General features: G+C 36.1%; 1 protein-coding gene across 10 annotated transcripts in view; it reads right to left on the minus strand.

Moving 5' to 3' along the window:
* Positions 1–21,714, minus strand: part of OSBPL8 (oxysterol binding protein like 8) — a 271,517-nt gene that overhangs the window by 165,825 nt on the left and 83,978 nt on the right. Inside the window, exon 2 of one of the 10 annotated variants that reach the window (XM_077111489.1) lies at positions 7,269–7,336. The exons of the other annotated variants lie outside the window; for them this stretch is intronic. The gene's annotated coding sequence lies outside the window, so the exon portion shown is untranslated. The remainder of the gene's footprint in view (positions 1–7,268; positions 7,337–21,714) is intronic. 10 annotated transcript variants of the gene reach the window in all.

Here is a 21,714-nt window from a genome sequence, read left to right on the forward strand (position 1 = left end):
ATGGTACTAAGATTATCACCATATATTGCAGATAGTAGTATGTATTGTATAGTAATTTATTTGACATTGAGATAAGGTGGCTACCTCCAGATACCCAAATATTACTCATTCTTCAAGAGAGTCCATCTTCAGCAAATCACTTAACTTCTCTGATTTATTTTTCTCCTCTGTGAATATATAATTATTAAACCTTACAATTTTCCAGGGTTGTCATCAAGTTTAATAATAGCATACATGAATGTAGTTTATAGATGTTTTAGAAAGCATTATGTAAACAAAAGGCAGAATTACTTAGTAGAAAAACAAATAGCAAAAACTAGTAAAGAACTGAAAAGGGAGTAATTAATTTACTAACCTAAAAGTAAACTTCCTAAACTATCACTTTGGCCATATTGCTCTTCTACTTAAAAACATTTGCTAGCACCCATTCTTAAGAAAATAAACCTCAAACACAGATTTTTTTTTGAGATTCCACAATACAATTTATTTTTAATTTTTTTCCATTCTATATATATAATCAGTAATTCACAATATCATCACATAGTTGCATATTCATTATCATGATCATTTCCCAGAACATTTGCATCAATTCAGAAAAAGAAATAAAAAGAAAACAGAAAAAAATTCATACATATGATACTCTTACCCCTCCCCTTCATTGATCACTAGCATTTCACTCCAAATTTATTTTAACATTTGTTCCCCCATTATTTATTTTTATTCCATATGTTCTACTCCTTTGTTGACAAGGTAGATAAAAGGAACAGCAGACACAATGTTTTCACAATCACACAGTCACACTGTGACAGCTGTATCATTCTTCAATCATCCTCAAGAAACATGGCTACTGGAACACAGTTCTACATTTTCAGGCAAGTCCCTCCAGGCTCTCCATTACATCTTGACTAACAAGGTGATATCTATTTAATGCATAAGAATAACCTCCAGGATAACCTCTCGACTCTGGAATCTCTCAGCCATTGACATTCCATTTTCTCTCATTCCACTATTTCCCCTTTTGGTCGAGAAGGTTTTCTCAATCCCTTGATGCTGAGTCCCAGCTCATTCTAGGATTTCTGTCCCACATTGTTAGGAAGGTCCACACCCCTGGGAGTCATGTCCCACGTAGCCAAGGGGAGGGCAGTGAGTTTGTTTGCTGTGTTAGCTGGAGAGAGAGGCCACATCTGAGCAACAAAAGAGGTTCTCTTGGGGGTGACTCTTAGGCCTAATGTTAAGTAGGCTTGACCTATCTTTGTGGGGTTAAGTTTCATATGAACAAACCCCAAGATTGGAGACTCAGCCTATTGGTTTGGTTGTTTGTACTGCTTGTGAGAATATCAAGAATTATCCACTTAGGGAAGTTGAATTTTTCCCCTTTCTCACCATTCCCCCAAGGGTTCTTTGCAAATACTTTTTTACTCACTTTTCAAATCACTCTGGGATTTATTGGGGCATTACTGTGGACAAATCTACAAAATCTTATGCCCTACTCAAGGTTCCATGTACTTATGGTGTTCAATTAAGCTGTCCACATAAGTTATATTAGGAACCGCACTAGTCAAAATATAAATTTTGTACCAAATAAACATTTTTTGGGTTTAGTCTCACACAATAAGTTAAAATTTTAAAATATTAATTACCATCTATTTTCAACACCCTGCAGTAATGACATTCCTTTGTTCTTCCTCATGCAAAAACATCTTCAAATTTGTACATTTAGTCACTATCATTATACACTCTAGGCATTTCTAGATTATACCATCTCAGTCTTTATCATCTGTCTTTCTTTCTGATTTCCTTTGTGCCCCCAGCCCTTTTCCCTCTATCATTCTCACATTCAGTTTCATTCAGTATTCTAACATTATTGTATTACAGTTAGGTAGTATTGTGCCATCTATTTCTGAGTTTTTACAATCAGTCCTGTTGCACAATCTGTATCCCTTCAGCTCCAATTACCCAATATTTTACCCTATTTCTATCTCCTGATGGTCTCTGTGACCAATGAAATTCTCCAAGTTTATTCATTAATGTCAGTTCATATTAGGGAGACCACACAGTATTTGCCCTTTTGTTTCTGGCTAATCTCACTCAACAAAATGTCCTTAAGGTCCATCCATGTTGTTACATACTTCTTAACTTTATTCTGTCTTACAGTTGCATAATATTCCATTGTATGTATATACCTCAGCTTGTTTAGCCACTCATCTGTTGATGGACATTTAGGCTGTTTCCATCTCTTCACAATTGTAAATAACGCTGCTATAAACATTGATGTGCAAATGTCCGTTTGTGTCCTTGCCCTCATGTCCTCTGAGTAGATACCTAGCAATGGTATATCCAGATCATACGGCAATTCTATACTTAGCTTCCTGAGAAACCGCCAAACTGCCTTCCACAGCAGTTGTACCATTTGACATTCCCACCAACAGTGGATAAGTGTGCCTCTTTCTCCACATCCTCTCCAGCACTTGCCGTTTTCTGTTTTATTGGTAATGGCCATTCTTATGGGTGCAAGATATCTCATTGTGGTTTTGATTTGCATTTTCCCTAATAGACAGGGAAGTTGAGCATCTTTTCACGTGCCTTTTGGCCATACATATTTCCTCTTCTGAGAAGTGTCTGTTCAAGTCTTTTGCTCATTTTGTAATTGTCAAACCCTGATATTTAAAATCTTCTACATTTACTTATTTGTTCCATAGAAATGTTTTGATCTTCTATGAGATAGCTTCACATCTCCAAAATTCCACTTAACAAAATTCTCTAGTATAAAAATTATTAGAGTGATATGCAATCTTTTCCCTATTTTCTTTTGCTTCTCTGTTCAATAGTGTTAAAATCCCCTGACCATGAAAACTCATCTCAAATTGCCAATTCTGCTACCCAAATTCTAGCTGGAGTCATCTCTCCCCAGCTCTGACTTTCTAATATCAGTTCTTCCATAGTGCATTACAGATATCGCATAGTGTTTTCTGTATTGCTATCATAAACCTTTAAAATTCAGTTGTTATTTAACTCTTCCACAATATTACAATGGTTGAGTGTATAGCTGTCAAACAGAACATTCTGCAATGATAGAAATACATATATCTGAGCTAATAGGGTAGCCAGTAGTCACATGTGACTATTGAATTTTTAAAATGTGGCTAGTGAGAATGAAGAACTGAATTTTTAATTTATTAATTTAAATTTAAATTGGTCTTATGTGGCTAATGTTTTAACAGAGAACCAACAAATATAATTATAGTTACTGAATCATTATCTAAACGCTTTCTAACTTTGAAATATTATAATGTAGCCAGAAGCAAAATCTGTAAATCTATAACTGTTGTAATTCATTGAACTTTAACCCAGAGGCCTTGTAACTTTAATGCTGAAAGCATGCACGGAAAGGAGAAGCCTGAACTTAAAATGACCGTGGGACATAAAATACCTTGAGAGGGAAATCAAAGTGAGCTGGGACAACAAGAAAGAGAAATACTGGACCTGAAAGAAAGCAAGAGGTCTAACCATTACAAAATTCCAACAACATCATCACAGGTCCACTCCTCAACAGAACCCATCAGGCAATGATATTAGCCAACTTGTAATCTTTAATTTCAATATTTACTAGTCAATCTGAATGTGTCAATAGCCCTAACATCCCTATCTCCACCTCCTTTGTTTAATCCAATAAATATCCCTCACCTTTCAGTTTGGGGAGAGAAATTTGAGGACTGCCCACCTGTCATTCACAAAGCTACCCTCTGCTAAATAAACTCTCTTCTCAAAATCTCAGTGTCATTTAATTGATTGTGGTGAACATCGAGCAAGGACTCACTTCTGATTTACAAGTGGCTCCCTTCCTGGCATCCTTACTTGACAGCTCAGGTTGTAGCACAACCTTACCTTCCCCCAGTTCAATATATCTGACCAGTCTCTGGCATTTGCCACTACTGACCACCCGTCTTTCTCAAACTCTATCCCTTTTCTTAGTTTCCAAGTTAATTTTTTCTTCTTTCTCATCTGTTCTCTCTGCTTAGCTCCCTTACTGGCATTCTCCCTTAAGATAGCCACTTCTAAGGCTACATCCTAGAATTTCTTATGACCTCATTCAACATGCTTTCCCTAAATGATTCCATTGACTTGATTTTCAAATGGGCACTACTCACTTACTACTTCCCCAAATTAGTTTCCCATCTTAACTTCTCCCGGGCTATAGCCCCTCAAAGCTACCTCAATACATCCTGCTAAACTCATTCTTCTTAGTCCAGATAAAATATCACATCCTTGATAATCCTGACATCCCATGCCAGGCTTAATAAAGGTAGCCTCCATATGTGCTATCACTGCATCCTTCTATTATCAGATCCTTGGCAGGACTCCAGGGAGACCCACAGAACTCCATGTACTCCCAACAACACTGCCCCATACTTCCATATTCCTGAATGAGGAGGTGGTAAGACCCTTAATTTCTCCTTTCCCCTCCAACATTTACAGCCAAACCATCATAGTTTGTCTAAAATGTCTGTTAGCTCACAGTCATGTGAGCTCCACACTTGGCTCTTGTCTCTACCTAGAAAACTTTTAGGACTCTGCTCAAGTACCACCTCATCAGAAAAGACTTCCTTGATAATCCCAGAAAATAGCAATGTGCTATCCCTGATTCTGTAACCCTCTATTCCTCTTAATCTGTTTTATTCTTTCATCAATGAAATAATCAACTAACATAGTATAAATTCATGTATTTTTTTTATGTGTTCTTCCACTCAAATCTTGGCTCCACTGGCATAGAAAGTCTGTCTATTTTGTTCACTGCTACATTTCCTTAAGACTAGAATAGAGCCCGGTACACTGTAGGCACAAAACACATATATGCTGAATGAATGAATGAATAAAAAGGTTCAGTCACTCTTATAGCCCTAGCAAAGAGTTACTTTTATATAGTTTACTGACTTATATATAGTTTTATATAGTTTGCTCTGTTCACTTAATGAATTAGTCTATTTTATAATAAAAAAATAAGTCTTTCTCATCTTTGTATTTTCCACAACTTAACATACTCCCAGAAATGACATGGACTAAAATCATGAAATCTGAGTTCTAAGCTTAATTTTATCAATATTCCCCAGGGGACTTTGAATAAAGACCTTGAATTTTGTTTTCTTATCTGCTCATGAAATCTACTACAATCCTAAAATTCTTGTTATTATCACTAAATATTAAACAAAGAAGATTGCCTCAATTCTAAGAATATCCTTATTTGTAACTTGTAGCATATTCAAATTTTCTTCCCCTATTAGTCTTTGGTCATCAAAAATTCCATGGCTAGGAACTCCCCCATCCTTAAATAATTTTGTCCTTCATTGTACGGATTCACTACCAGTATTTGGTATATGGACTCATATACCATATAATTCAGTATATGGACAAGAGTTATAGTTCTTCTAGTACTGGAAGTCCCTTGACATGATTAAAACAATCTCCTTCATCAAGGTCTTCACAAAGAGAAGATCAAAATTAACCAATATGAGTTTCATTGTAACAAATGGCATACAACTGATGGGACCACTGATGAAGTCTGTGGTAACAGTAACAAGAAAAAAGTTAGCTGTTCAATAAAGAAATTAAACCCATGACCTTGTCCTTTGATCTCATTAACATTTTCCTACATATCAGATCTAAGCAGCCATGGTTGCCTGAAAAAGTTATGAAATATAGCACAATGGAAACCACATATCACATCACAGTCATATGGTGAGAAATGAGAAATAGTTACAGAAGATAGCTTAAGTCTCATATACATAAATATCTCAGTGTATGATGCATATTCTGATGACATGTCTAATTTCTATTTTTGGTCTGAAATAAGGGCATATTTTACCTGGAACTTCCTTTTAGCCAATTTTTTTTTAATATAGATACATAAGGAATCTTGTCGAGGATCTGAATTAAGATCATAAGGATTAAAAACACATACCTTTTTTTCCTCTTTGAGTTCTATTCTATTTTTAACAAATCACTGATTAGTTTATCATGCTGTTCAGCATCAAGCCACAGGCAAGGTTGCTAATAATATTATGTAAACTTCAACCTTATGACAAATATCTACCACATAAAAGAACACAGCAACTGCTCTCTTCATGTTCCAGCAACTACATGGTGGCTGAGTGCCAAAATACTCACCCTCAGACAGAAAAGTCAAAATCGGCCACAGAACAGAGGTTTGGATTAAATAACTTGGATCACGTACCACATACTTTTTAATGTATATATTAGGCAATGTGTCTAAAAATCTTAATGAGATGCTTAATAGTCTAGACATAATATACGTTAGTTTATAATATAAAAACATCAGCCTTTATAATCAGTGACAAAAATAAAATTAGAGTATATCTAAATCTTAGCATTACCCACCGACTAGCCATATCACCTCAGGAAAATGATTTACTCTTTTACAACCTCAGTTTCTCCATCTCTAAAATCAGAGCATTGTTCACCTCATAGTATTATGGAAAGGATTAAATGAAAGAAGTACGACACACCAAGCCCAGGGAAGAGCACATAGTAAGTGAGCAAAAATAGTTTCCTTTCTCTCCACACAAATACAATAACGCAAGTATAGAAAATGTAGTTGCTAGAAATCTGGAGGAAAAAGCAAAATCCAGAGGGAAAATATTATTAAAAAAAAGCATTAAATAATAAATGCCAGATAAAAAACATGATAAGTACTTCCTCAATGAATTCCTAATAACTTTCTTATTTTCTTGTCTTTCGCAGCTAGGGTAGCTTTTTTTTTTAGGTAGGTGGGGGGATAGCTTTTGACTACAGAAATTGGTAAAGCAAAATACAAGAAAATCCTTGAAGTGAAATAGGAAGAATACTAAGCTAAAGCAGAAGACCCAACTTACTGTGTGACACAGGATACGTTACTTAACCATTCTAGTACTAAAGTTCCTTGATTACAAAAAGCTAGTAGATTGAACCACAGAATCTTTAAGAGCCCTTCTAATAACAGCGTTCAATAAACAGCAACTATGTCTCAGAAACAAAACTCTTCATATACTTACATATTTACCTACTTACAACAACTCCACTATATATTCCAATTTCAAGTTGAGAAAAACTGAAGCAGAGAGAAATTAAGTAATCTGTTCAATGTCATATCCCTGACAGTGGCAAAGACAGAGTTGAAATGTAAATCAGTTCGGTCCTAAAAGCCTTTGACTTCTGTATACCACTATACTCTTAACCTTCTAGCTGTGAGACTTCAAATCTGATTCCAGTCTTACCATAGTGATTCACTCCGGGGTCAAATCATATCCATCAAGTAAGGCTGACCTTGTTTTCAGATTCAAGACTATGTAAAAAAAAAAAATAAGTGACTAGTAAAGAACTATAGCACTGCTAAATAACACAAAACAACTGTGTTTTCCAAATATTAATTATTTTGCCTACTAATTCTAGAAACCCACTTTTGGTACTCTCAGATCTACCTATTTACCATTGCCTCCAGGAACCATTCTTGGAAACTCCTGGCAATATACTGATGGCAATTATAAACCCGTTGCGCACCTTTCCACACACTCACTCGCACATATATACATAAAGGAAGGTCACTTTGTTAATCAGTCAGATGTGATTATTTTGAGTGTTCAGTTTTCTGAGAAAATATTATAAGTAATACTTTGGTGCATTCAAAAACACAATGTCAACAATCATGAAGGGACAGAGTTTTACCCTTCTTGCACACTAACAAGTTACCCTGTCACAGTTGCATGGACGCTAGCAGAAGATTTGACACTCCAGGTCAGAGACAGAGGATTTCATCACTCATGGCACAGAAGGCAGCATAAGCTTTATGTTCATGCTAGTTCCCCACGCTCCCCAAAGTCCATGAAAGTCCACAAGGGGTGGTGTGCCCATTGTTCTAAAAACAGCTTTGGACACCAAGAGAACACCTCTCAACATGCAGGGCTAGACAGATACTGCATACCAAGTGAGTCTGCATCACAGCCAAGAAATTATCCCGACACTTAGGAAACCCCAATACTTTATAATGGGCTGTAAGCAGATCCACCCAACATTTGCCCCAGCGGAACTATTATATTTATATACTGCACAGTAATTAAATGTGCCCTCTGATCACTATCTTCCAAGGCTGTTCACTATACAAACATCCTTGAGAAAGTACAGTAAAAGGTAATAGTGCTTCCATTCATAAAATGTGCAAAAATATAAAAGACCCATAGGAAATTGTTTCCTCATACAAAATACCTTTACCTTCAAGAATCAGAGGAAAAAAAAAAAAAACTTTCCAAGAATTGCCTTTTATCAAATAAAAACTATATGTGCCTTAGAATTGTTTAGCCTTGGAAAACGAGAGCCACTTCCCTTTTAGAAAGACAAATGATAAAACAGAATCAAACTAATTTTTTACTATGACCAGCAGAATAAAAGGAGGGTGTAAGAAAGAAAAACAGGCTGTAAATATTCTCAAAATAAGGACAGTGCCTTATACTTCCTTACCAATCTGAACTCCACAGTCAGCATCAACATAGATAATATAAAGAGGACTCAATTTATTGAATCTTTAGGACTATGCTATATAAGGGGAGGTGGTGTCCATTGTTCTAAAAACAGTTCTCTTGTTCTACGAGAACACCTCTCAATAGCCTGATCAAAGAGTTACTTCTCAGCGATCTTTAGACTTATGAGCTTTGAAGTTTGAAAGTTTTGGATTTGTTTTTAAGGTTTATGTATTAAAAGAATTGGTTTTTATTTTTTTAAAAAACCAATCTGACTTTAAATGTATCCATATATTCCATCATGTCTATGAATCACTCCTTTACTTAAAGGTCTACTCCTTCCATGTTTGAGGACATGAGATATCTCTTGTCAAATTACCATGAATTTCGGAACTAGAAGCTGACTACAACAAATAATGTTTTAAAAATCTGGGGAACTGCTCCCTATTCCTAACCCATGGTATTTTTACTGGACTTTTGGAAATGAGTTTCAAAATGCAATTAAATAAGGGTGACATGATTGAGAAGCAGAGAACACAATTATCTTCTACAGAAAAACTCAGTTAGCTACCAAATACTTTATTTCTTGATTAGCAGAAAATATCCTTTATACATTAAATTCTTGATTCATGACAGCCATTAGCTCATTCTTCTATCTTCCCAACTAGATTACCACTAAATCCATAACAAAGTGAAAAAACAGGCAACCTGTTAATTTTGGTTAGCTTCACAAACTTTAAGAACTAAGCATTTATTACTTAAACATCCTAGAATTAACAGGCTCTCTGGAGAGTTATATACTCACCAGAACACTTCAACTAATGGAGCTCTGACCAATGATTCTCCCAAATAAGAATTAAGAATTGGTAACATCTGGAATGATGTTAGAGTAAAGGTGATGGTGGACAAGTAAGCAAGAAGGAAGCAAGAAGAAAAAATTTAGACCAGGAAGTAGTCACTTCTGAACTAAGTGACCATTTACATCTGAACTGAACAGGCTCCCTGCTCTAACCACATTACCTCCCCTATTCCCTCACTCCTGCTTAACCTGGTCATGCCTTCATTGTGTACTTTTATCTCTTAATTTCATCTTATTCTCCCAATCCCCCAGCCCTCTACCAGCTAAATTCACTTGCCTCATAGACCTAGTCTAAACTTCGTGGACAGCCATTTCAAGTATTTACATGGAACTAGTTTCTTAACAAATACATTCTTTGTAATCTTAGTTGAGTCAAATACCATTTAGCAATCCTTTCCTTTGATTCTACTTACCTTTTAGAGTTCCCACAGCACCTTTCTTTCCACATCTCAAACCCTCAACCCCACATCTCAGCAGGTAAAATAAATGACCTTCCACACTCTACTATGCTGATCGAGACAATTCAATATGAGTTCTTTCCCATCTTAAAATTTCTCAATATACCAATGCCATGCAATAGTTTTCTATCTAAAGTAAAGGGACAGGTATAATGAGAAATGTGGCTCTTCCATTAGTATTAAGTAATTATGACAATGTCATTAGCAATCAATAATAAATATAAATCAATTTATTATTATTCTGAATAAAAGGAATATAGATTTAGGGCAGGATCAATTTATTACGATTCTGAATAAAACGAATACAGATTTGTATAGGGCAGGCAATGGTGGTGCAGTGGCAGAGATCTTGCCTGCTATGCTGGGTCTAGTGGCTGCCCATGCAACAACAACAAAAAAAGAAATATAGATTTAAAATAAAAGCTACTAAAAGCAATATAATCCCAAATTTGGCTGAAAATCTAAGTATGAACTCATGATGCATTCTTTCTCAAAGAAACAAATACATACATACATACATATATATTCCTTGGCTCTATCTACTAGGCAACCATGGTTTCTAAAAACTGTGTCTTATACAAAGATAACAAAGCCACTGTAGAAATGGCTGATTACTACTCTAGGGTAGAAAATGTACAAATGAGTCTGAACATATCATTATACTAGAGAAAGAGGATGATATCAAAGATGACTAAGGTCCTGTGAAAGAGACTAAGGAATCAATCTGACTTAGCTCTCATTGGCCAAAGATGACATAAAATGAGCATCTAAAAGGTTATTCTGTGCAGGTGATTTAATATCAAATATATTATATTTAAAAAACCCTACGAGTTTATAACTGAAGCAAAAACTACTGCTTACTTTTGAAGGATGCCAGGGAACCAGGTCGTTACACAATTAGTAAATAAAGAGAATTAAGAATTTATGCCCTCTTTCCTATATAAACTGTATCTCAGGGTAATTAAATAGTTGTTGTGGAAAAGTTCTTTTTCTTTTTTTAGTTCTTCAGCAAATAAGTATAGAAGGAATGATCAGCTTAGAAAATTAATGAATCTAGGCAAGATCATCAATGGCTGCTAAAAGAATTACATGAAAAGCTGATTAGGAAACTTATATGGATATGGCAGATTCTATTTCCCAAAGATTGCCATAACATGAGCCATCCCACGTGTTTTTCTAAAAGAAAAGCCGCCAAGCTATGGTCCATGGGCCAGCCACATGTTTTTGTTCAAGTTTTACTAAAACAAAGCCATATACATTCATTTATGTATTATCTATGGTTGCTTTCATGCTAAAATGGTAGAGCTGGATATTTGTAACAGAGACTGTATGGCTGCAAGACTAAAGTATTTACTGTCTGAACATTTAATAAAAAGTTTGCTGACCTCTATTCTAGAACTTTGCCAGGCTCCCAACAAGAGGTGAACTGTGTAATTCCTTTCTCTTAAAATCTGGGTGGGCTTATAACTTGCTCAGAACAAACAGTATATAGCAGAAATGACATTGCATAATTTCAAAGACTAGGTCAATTAAAAAAAAACAATTTCATTTCCTCCTTGCTCATGTGAAGACTTCAGTTGCTATGGAAGTAATCCAAATGCCCTGATGCTGTCATGCTATGGGGAAGCACAAACTAGCCCACACAGACAGACCATATGGAGAGGGTCTAACTACATGAAAAGAGAGAAAAATAATCAGACAGCCCCAGCTGCCCCAGTCTGCCACTATTCCAATTCCAGACTCTAAGCTAAAACTTCCCAATGAAGTCCTCTCCTAAATCCTGCCCCACAGAAACCATGAGCACTAATGAAATGATTCCTGCTGTTTTATCCTACTAAGTTTTGGAGTGATTTTTTATGCAGTAGTAAATATCTACAAGTAGAGAATTGTAACAAAAACTTAAATCACATGTCAATGGCCTTGGTACAAGGCAATAGGCAGTAGCAAGAAGGCTCTTGAAGACACTGCTGGTAGAAACCTGATGGGGCTACAAAATTTGGCTGTCTCTAGTATGAAAACGTTATTGGAAGTGAATGAAAAAGGGGACTCAGGTAGCAACAGATGGTTTAGCAAAACTACCACCTGCTAGAAAGTGGAAAATTAAAAATTCAGCTAATTAATTCAATGACCTAGATAAGGATATTTCTAGGCAAAGGGTTGAGGGTGCTACCTTTTCTCTGAAATAGGAAAATGGAAAGAATTGTAAAGAAACTACAGGTTATCTCTGGTAAGGTCTGGCCTACCTCATGGTATTATTTTTTAGTTTATTTTGTTATGGAAAATTTCAAATATGCATAAGAGCAGAGTGAGTAGTAAAATAAACCTCCAGAGTAATTGGATTAGTCAGAGTTCTCTAGAGAAACAGAACCAACAGGAGATAACTGTAAACACGAGATTTTTAAAAGTATCTCACACAACCGTGGGGATGCAAGAGTTCAAAATCCATATGACAGGCTTCAAGGCTGGCAACTCCAATGAAGAGTCTCAACAAACTCCACAGGAGAGGCTTACTGGCTGAAGAAGCAGTGAAAATTCTCTCTTCTACCTTAAAAGTCTTCCACGGATTGGATCACATCCAACTGATTGATTCTCTCGTTTGTGAGAGTATGTAATCAACTGACTGGTGATTTAATAAATCAGCCTTGTGGTTTATCAGTCAACCATGAAATATACTTGAAGTAATGGTTAGGCCAGTGCTTGCCTAACCAGACAACTGGGCACCATTACCTGGCCAACTTGACACCTGAACCCAACCATCACAGTCCACCCCTTGTCAACTTGACAGCTATACATATCACCTTAAACCATACTTACTCTCTAAATTGAACACAATAACAGACATATGTTTCACCTAACAACATTCAACTGTCCTACGTACAAAAAGAAACTTACTACAACTCTCTGGAATAGGGTACAAGTTCTTAGGTGACATTCACTCTTAAACTTGATATCCTATAACATAAATACTATAACATGAACAACACAACTCGTCAAATGATTTGAAGAAAACAAGATACCTGCTTTATGTAAAAATACAAACATACTCATTACAAAACAAGGAGGCGATTTTCATATAATCACAGTCCTCATTCCCGTAACTGGTCACATGATCATAGCTCATATTTAGCACTACCTTCATCACCCAATTTTAATAATTATCCATTGCATTATTAATCTTATTGCATCTATGCTTCGATACACTCTCTTGTCTAAGATAAAGACTGTCAATAAAATAAGCACAACAACATTATCACAGCTTTTAAAATTAATTCTTTTAATCAAACATCTAGTCTATTCAGCTTTCCTGTTGTTATATATATATATGATTTGTTCCATTAAGTTCCTACTAGAACTTTCTTGAAGTCTACCTCCTGACTTCCAATTCTGTGATCCTTCTCTGACACACTGCTTTCCACGCAGCATTTATACTACTATCTCTACTTGGAATTATTATCACCCTAGAAACATGGCATAATTTTCTCTATGATTTCCTCTCTCAGAAAGTATTATCTATCTCCTTTGCTTCTTCTACTTTTGGGGAGGAGGAAATGCCTATTGTATTCTCCATAGAGTCCTATTTTTCTTATTTATCACCAGTTCATAATTATTATTTCTAATAAAAATGATATTTGAATCTACAGTTTTAATGGAATTTCTATTCTGGATATGGAAATATACATTTCCATTTTCCTATTAAAGGGCTCTACATAAAATGTGCAAGTGGCTCCCCAATATCTGTATAACCAAAATCAAATCATCATTTCTGGATACAAAGTTTGCTCTGCTTTTTTTGTTTTTTCCTTTTCAATCTTTATTTCATTTGTATCATGATCTTTTTACCTGGCCAGACACATCCCTTCTCCTATTCAAAGCCAAATTCTACTTGAGCTCTGAAACAAGTCTTTCCCTTTTCTACAAACTTGCTATTCAAGGTATAGTTTGTATACTGGCAGCATGGGCATCACCTGGGGATATCTTCTTTTAGAAATGCACAGTCTCACATCACAATCCAGACAGTAGGAGTAAAAATCTGCTTTGTAAGAAAAATCCCCAGGTGATTAAAATTCCTATTATAGTGTGAGAAGATTACTTACAGTCAGTCTTTCTCCTAAAATGATTTCCTTTTGGACTTGATCTTTCTACCTTTTCCTTTTTAAAGCTCCTTCCCCACAGTTTATAAACATAACAGAGTCTGGTTAGGGGAATGGGGAATTTTCTCTGCCTAACCTGGTCTCTTCAATTCCCTGCCCTTTAATGTTTATAAACTCTAGAGGTCTATCCTTGGCTCTTCAGCAATCATCATATATAGTTTCAATTACCACCATATATGCTGGCTAATCCAAATTCTTTGCCTTTAACTCTGACCAAGTTCCTGATCAGCATATCCATTTGCTTTAGTATATCTCCACTTGGATACAAGTATCTCAAATTCATCATATCCAAAATTGAACTTATCTTTTTCCCCAACCAGCTCCTCTTCTTACATTGTTTGCCTTAATGAATGATACATCCACGTAATCATACAAGACAGATACCCAAGTCACTCTAAACTTCTACCTCGCCTTTATTCTCTCCACACACATTCTTCTACCCTCCAAAGTCAAGTACAGGGCAAGTCCTAAAGATTCTACATACTCCAAATCTCTCACATTTATCCTTTCCTTTCCAGGTCCACTGTTATTGCTATCACATGTCACCTGAACCTACCTCTATTCTTACACCATAGCAATTCATTTCCCATACTGCTATCATAGAGATTCTTCTAAAATGTATATGTAATTAGACTCCCTTTTAAAAATCCTTCAATGATTTCACATTTGGTAGGTTCTCTATAGCCTAACAAAAATAGAAGACCATCTTCAAGACCCTTCATAATTTGGTTAATTTTACATCATGTATTCTCCACACCTCCATCAATCCCACACTGTAAAAACAAGACAAAATAGAAAATTCCTTTTACTTCTTTAAACACACCATTGTTTGTTTGAACAATTTGCTTATATATACTTTCACTGTTCCCTCTGCTTCAATGACACCTAAGTTTCCTTTAACACTTGAGTCAAGCATCATCTTCTCTAAGAAAACTTTGCTGATATCATCATCTCCCCTTCCTCTAAAGGAACTGACCATTAACTCTTCTGGCTCCCGCTATAATCTTGCTAAATGCCTTAAAACCCACAAAAGAACATGTGATTTGACATGAAAAAACTTAAGTCCAAGTCCTAACTCCATTGTCCAATTCCTGTAGAACTCTAGAAAGACTACTAATTTCCTTCAATCTGTTTTTGCATCTATAAAATGAAGATAACCACCACTTTTACATTAATGTGAAGATTAAATATTTAATCCATGTAAAAATGTTCTGCAAACTACAATTTATCTTAAGTATGTTCCTGAAATCAGACATTCAGTCAATTACCAGATCCTGTTTTTTTTTCCTTTTCTAATTGAAATTTTATTGTTGTTTTGAAGATCAAAGCACATACATTATGAACAATTTATACACAATTCTTATGGTATATATCGAAAATCTAAAAAGCCATGTAGTGTAATTTTTTTTCTGAAGTTTTTGAGCTTAAAATTTGGAGGCAAGTGTTCCTTAAAAGCATATCAAGTACTAGTAACTTCAAATGTTGATAAGTTGTTATACTGTAAGTCACAGCAATTCATAATTTAATATCATATACACTACACACTCACATTTCTGATCTTTCGTATCACATAGCAAAGTTTTTAGGAAAACTGGACAACCACAACCAAAGATGTTGCAAACTGCACAGAATTCTGATAGGGAGAGCCAAGATCAGGGAGTAGTTTTACGAAAAATTCAACTTATAAAACATGGGAATAGTTTTTGACAGTTTGACTCCAAATCACCATTTAGTATACACTGTCTTACAGAATATAAAAATTGCCCACCCCCACCCCATGGAATGTTAAATTGATACCCAAGACAGTCAAAGCCTCCCGTATTTCAATATCCCACTGTTTTCTGGTTGTACCAAAAATAAACAACCAGTAAGTGATTTTCCCCTCAAAAAAAAACAAACCACTTATTCTTAAAGAATGGGATGAGGTGGGATTCCAATCTCTTTCTTTAAAATGTTTCTTCTAGAACTTTTAAAAAAAAACTGCATTTATAAAATAATTGATAAATGTATTTCTCTAGATTGTACAAAAAAAGAGAGAGAACATGATAAGTCATGGTATACCACATTAATCAGACTTGGCTTCTTTCTTTCCTATTTTATCAGGCTGGACTCTCCTCATTTTTTAGTCTCTCCATCTTCTGCAGGTAAATCTTTAGCTTCTTGGTTAGGCACTTTGGCCTCTTTTCCCTTTGCCCCCTTATTCCTTTTAGTTGTACTGTTTGTCTGAAGAGTTATCCTCTCCTGCTGTTTCTTTTTTTGGCTTCATTTCTAGTAGTAGCAGGTTTAGCTGACAACCTTGCCGACCTCCCTACCCTTTCTGCAGAGCTGACCTTCCTCTTGGGCATCTTAGCAGCAGAGCAGGCACCTGCCAGGTGCTAGATGGCTGGCTGCTGCCTCTCCTCCATCTGCCTGAGCCACTGTGACCTGTGGCAGGGGGGATGGAGTGGGGCTATTGCTTTTTATCTCTAATTCCTTTCATATATTTTCTATTCTACTACTAATACCCTAATACTGGTTTTAATTGCTTCTTACCTGAATTACAGAACAGCATGCCAACTTATTCCCTGAGGTAACTACCCTATCAATGGTCTCTGACCTTAATTGTACATTGAAATCACTAACAGACTTGAAAAATACTGATTTAATTGACCAGGGTTTCAGCGCGGCACCTGGATTCTTAAAAATACCCCAAATTACTCTAATGTTCAACAGGTTGCTTCCCTGCTCAAAAAAAAAAATCAAAGATTTGATGCTATCTTTTAAAAAAAGTCCAAACTATAAAAATAGTATTCAGGACCCTGTAAAATCCAATTCTGACAAATGTGGAATCCAGTACAAGATAGTAATTAAAGCTTGGCCTCTAGAATCAAAATATATCCTAACTCTGCCACTTACTAGCTATGTGATACTGTGTCCTCAACTATAAAATGGAGGTGATAATATCTCATAGGGTTCTTATGAAGATTAGAAGAATTTAATTGCAAAGCTCCTGGCCCATAGGAGAAATTTGATAAACATTAGCTGTTACACATTGGCCCCCAGCTTTATGTTCTTCTAATTCCCTAATGCAATACTGATCGTGAGGCCTAAAACCTACTCCGAATACAGTGCTTGAGTGATGAGCCTAGCAAAACAGTGTGTACATAAAAAGAGTTCAATGAAGATAGGTTAGTTCGCTGGGCTCAATAAATGTGTGAACAAAATAAAATTTTTTGTGGGTGTGTGCATAATGTACATACATGAACATATAAAACACTTCACACACACACACATATAGATATTTATGTATAAATACCTAAATATATAAACATATCTAAAATTTCATTCCCTCTCCCAAGCTCTATTGCTACTGTTTCTACCATGTTAAACTTAAGGTGATATCTGAAGCAGTCACAAGTTAATGATATGAGGTCTGGAAAAAACAAATCCCTCACTGCCCCACTTTCACTAACAAGATAGTTAAATTGTATCTTCACACATATAAATCCCCAACCTGATAAAATTCTAACCGTTCACATATCCTTCTGAGGCTCATATTTTATTTAAAAGAAAAAATTAATAAAAAATCTATTTTAAGATTCTTAATATACACAATTTTACTTCAGAGTTAAATGTAGAGTTATATAAGTGTCCGCTTTAATTATATACTACTTATAAGAAGCTTTGCTTAGGGCGGGCCACGGTGGCTCAGCAGGTAAGAGTGCCTGCCTGCCCGAGGACCTAGGTTCGATTTCCGGTGCCTGCCCATGTATAAAAAAAAAAAAAAAAGCTCTGCTTAGGAGAAACATTAAGTGATAATGCTTATGAAAAATCGTCAATCCATACATTTATTTTAAAAATGATTTATGGATGTTGAAAGAAGTACTGAAAATAAAAAATATTTAAAGCCAGTTTTCCTCCCCAAATCTATTTTAGTAAAACAAATAGCTTTCTCTATTCTCATGTTGAATAATTTCACTGTCTATACTGACAAATGAAACATTCTATTTACTTGGGTAGTATGGTGGTTTGAAGCTCTATATGCCACAGAAAAACATGTTCTTAAATCTAATTCATCCCTGCGGGTACGAACTCATTGGAAGTAGGACCTTTGATGAGGGTACTTCAATTAATGTGTGATCCAGGATGGGTCTTAATCATATTACCGGAGTTCTTTGTAAGAGAATTAAATTCAGAGAAAGAGAGAGAAAGCCATAGGAAGTAATAAGCTGAAATCAATGAAACCCAGAAGAGAAAGGAGAGACCAAGTGACACTGCCTTGACATTTGACAGGGGAACCAAGGATTGCCGGAATACCACAGTCTCCAGGGAAAATGTGAAGCCTTGAAGCTGCTTTGATTTGGACTTTCTTTTAGCTTCAAAACATAAGCTAATAAATTCACATTGTTTAAGCTAATAAATTCAAATTAAGTCAATCCATTTCATGATATTTGCTTGAGCAGCCTAGGAAACTAAAACAGGTGGTCCCTTTACAGTTCTACTTCTGATTTTTAAACTATGGATATGCCACAGCTGCCAAAGTTCTTAATATAATAAACTGCTCAACAGTCCTGCCATTCTTTTCACTCTTTGGTCGACTTTCAATCACCACTTCATCCACTCTACATGCAGAGCATGCAAAGCCAAAAAGAAAATAACCAATTGTTTTTACAATGGGAACTGTGTTATTAGTGAAGTAGCACCCTCATTGAACCTATCCCTAAAGATGGATGGGCAGAGGAAGGGCCACGATGGCTCAGCAGGCAGAGTTCAGAGTTCTCACCTGCCATGCGAGAGACCCAAATTCGATTCCCGGTGTCTGTTCATGTGGGGAAAAAAAAAAAAGATGGATAGGCAGAGAGCAAGGAGCAATCTTAGAGCTGAAAGAGAACAAAGTGCCACAGGTGGAGGAAAGGACAAGATGGAAGAAGGATTGGGAGTTTCCTTTCAATGCCCTTTTCTCTATATAATATTGCCCTGGACAGACCATTGTCCATTCTCTCTTTATTACCAGGACAGATATGTGCTTTAAGGCTGAACTTATGTTCTTAAATGGTACATGTGTCCAGTTGCAGAATGCACACAAGAGGTGCAAGGCAAAGAAGCTGACTTTTACTGCCCTTTCCTCCAAATGAAGATTTAAATTCACAAAATATCCTCATAGTAACAATAAGGCCAGTGCTTGCTTGACTAAACAACTGGAAACCATAACTTGGCCAGGTTGACACATGAAATTTAACCATCATAGTCCACACATCGTCAGCTTGGCATCCATACACATCCTTTTAACACTCAATCGCTAAGTAAAGACATGAAACAGTCATATTTTCACTTAACAATACAACTGCCTTGTGTACAACTGGAAATACAGTGACTTTCCCCAACATAGGGTACAAGTTCTTGGATAATATTCACTCTTAAACATGATATCCTGGAATTTAAATACCATGGCATGAAGTTAATACAACTTTCGGTATATGATAAGGGGATAAGATAGGGAAGAAAGCAAAGATATTTGCTTTATGTATATAAACATACAGCAAAACAAGGAAGAAATATTCATAACCACTAGAGTCCCCATTGCTATAACTGGTCACATGGTTGCAGCTTGTATTTATAACTACCTTCTCTACTACCTCTTTCATATTCCTTTTACCCTCAGTGATACCTTAGCTGGCCATATTTCTTTGCCAGGTGCGGGGACCCAAACCATCATTTCTGAAGTTTTGAGCCATTAGTAGTCCTGACAGGACTGGGTTGTTGCTGTTTTCCACTGACTTTAATCACAGGGCATGGTATTACTAAGAGACATCCTAGGGGATTTCCTATATTTCAGGCAAACTCTTCTTTACTTCCTTTGTGCAGTTCACTTTCCCCTTAATAACCAGGATCAATCACCCTAGTCAATACAGTAATTCTCTTCTTTACCTGTTGATTCAGAAGTATCAGAAACCCAAAGTGACTGGTGGTTGTCTTAACTTCAAGTTCAAAGGAATCATTGTTGTGTCTCTTGGTAGAAGCACTCCTCCTTTTGGAACTAAGAACTGTAGATCAGCAGAACTTAAGGCTTCAGGAATAAAATGCAAAAATTTTTCTAGCAGATCACTGGGATAACAATGAGTTGTTTTGCTTCCATTTCTACCCCTTGATTCCTAGACCTGTGAAGAGGGAGAAACAGCACCATAGAGTAGACAATGATTCAGAGCCTATAGAGACAACCTCCAGGAGAACACTGCCCCAGTCCTGCAAGGTACTGCCACCCAGTTGGTGCCATAACTGAGTCTTCAAAAGGCCATTCTACTGTTCTATCAATCCAGCTGCTTCAGGATGATGGGGAGCATGGTAAGACCAGTGAATTCCATGAGCTTGTGCCCATTCCCACACTTTATTTGCAATAAAGAGGGTTCCGTGGTCAGAAATAATGCTGTGTAAAATATTGTGATGGTGGATAAGGCATTCTGTAAGACCAAAGATGGTAGTTTTGGCAGAAGAATTGCATGCAGGGAAGGCAACACCATATGTGGTGTATGTGTCTATTCCAGTGAGAACAAAGCACTGCCCCTTCTATGATGGAAGTGATCCATTGTAATCAAACTACTACCAGATATCAGGATGATCATCTCAGGGAATGGTGTCCACAGTAATATCTGACCTACAAAGAACAGCTACAGAGCTCTTCAGAGAAGATGGAGGTAATCTCACAAATGTATTTCTCATAGTCCTAGTAAAAGATGTGTCCTCTGGATATTCCTAGGGTTGGTGAACAGGTTTTTTCACATGATAAATCCACGCTAACATTTCAATCCCTCTAAGCCTTTGGATTCCCTCATCTATATTATTTCAGCGCAGTACTGGTATTTCAACTTCAGGCAAGTCCATGAACTTTTAACCATCACAGCATGCTAAAAGTTTAGATTAGAAATTCTCAAACTTAAGTGTCTCAAGATCCCTTCACATGTTTAGAAGTTACTGAGGATTAAAAAAACAAACAAACCTAGCATTGTTTACATTGATTATAGATATTTATATTTACTATATTAGAAATTAAGACAGAGAAATTCACTACCTAACCAGCTGATCAAGTTTCACAAGTGACAAGTCATGTTGACAGTATATATCCTTCACAGAATGTCATAGCAGCCAAGAGAAGCCTAAGGGGACATGATGACTAAATGTAATGCGCTTTCCTGTTTAAGGTCCTGGAACAAAAAAGAAGATAGTTGGTAAAAACCAAGGAAAGCTGAATAGAGTATTGACTTTAAAAATCCTTAAAAATATTTTAATTGAGAGAGCTTTATAAACACAAGCAATTACATAACCACATCTCATGTAGTCTCTGGAAAATTGTACTGTACACCCATGAGAGAATGAGAAAAAAGGCAAATAACATCTTGGCATTATTATGAAAATAATTTTGACCAAATAGATTCTTTAGCAGGTCTTGGGGAGTCCCCAGGGTCCTTGGATCACAGTGAGAAGAGCTCCAAGATGGCAGAAATACAAAGATTCCTGATTGAGAGTTCTACCCATATGCTATACAGACAACTGGCTATTTCTCTTTTATCAAAGCTAAGCTGTTCACCAACTAAGCTGCCCAACTTTACTACAAGAGCCCCAATTATATTTCTCCAATATTTTTACATTAAATTAATAAAGTTTCTAAAAAGAACAATTTCTAACAAGTCAGAAAAGGGAAGATGCATTAAGATAAAATCTAAGTGTCCTCACAATAGGAAATACCAAGTAATCTTTTCCCACTTGGG

The sequence above is a fragment of the Tamandua tetradactyla genome, chromosome 7 (genome assembly GCF_023851605.1).
Source record: "Tamandua tetradactyla isolate mTamTet1 chromosome 7, mTamTet1.pri, whole genome shotgun sequence".
NCBI classification, from domain to species: domain Eukaryota; kingdom Metazoa; phylum Chordata; class Mammalia; order Pilosa; family Myrmecophagidae; genus Tamandua; species Tamandua tetradactyla.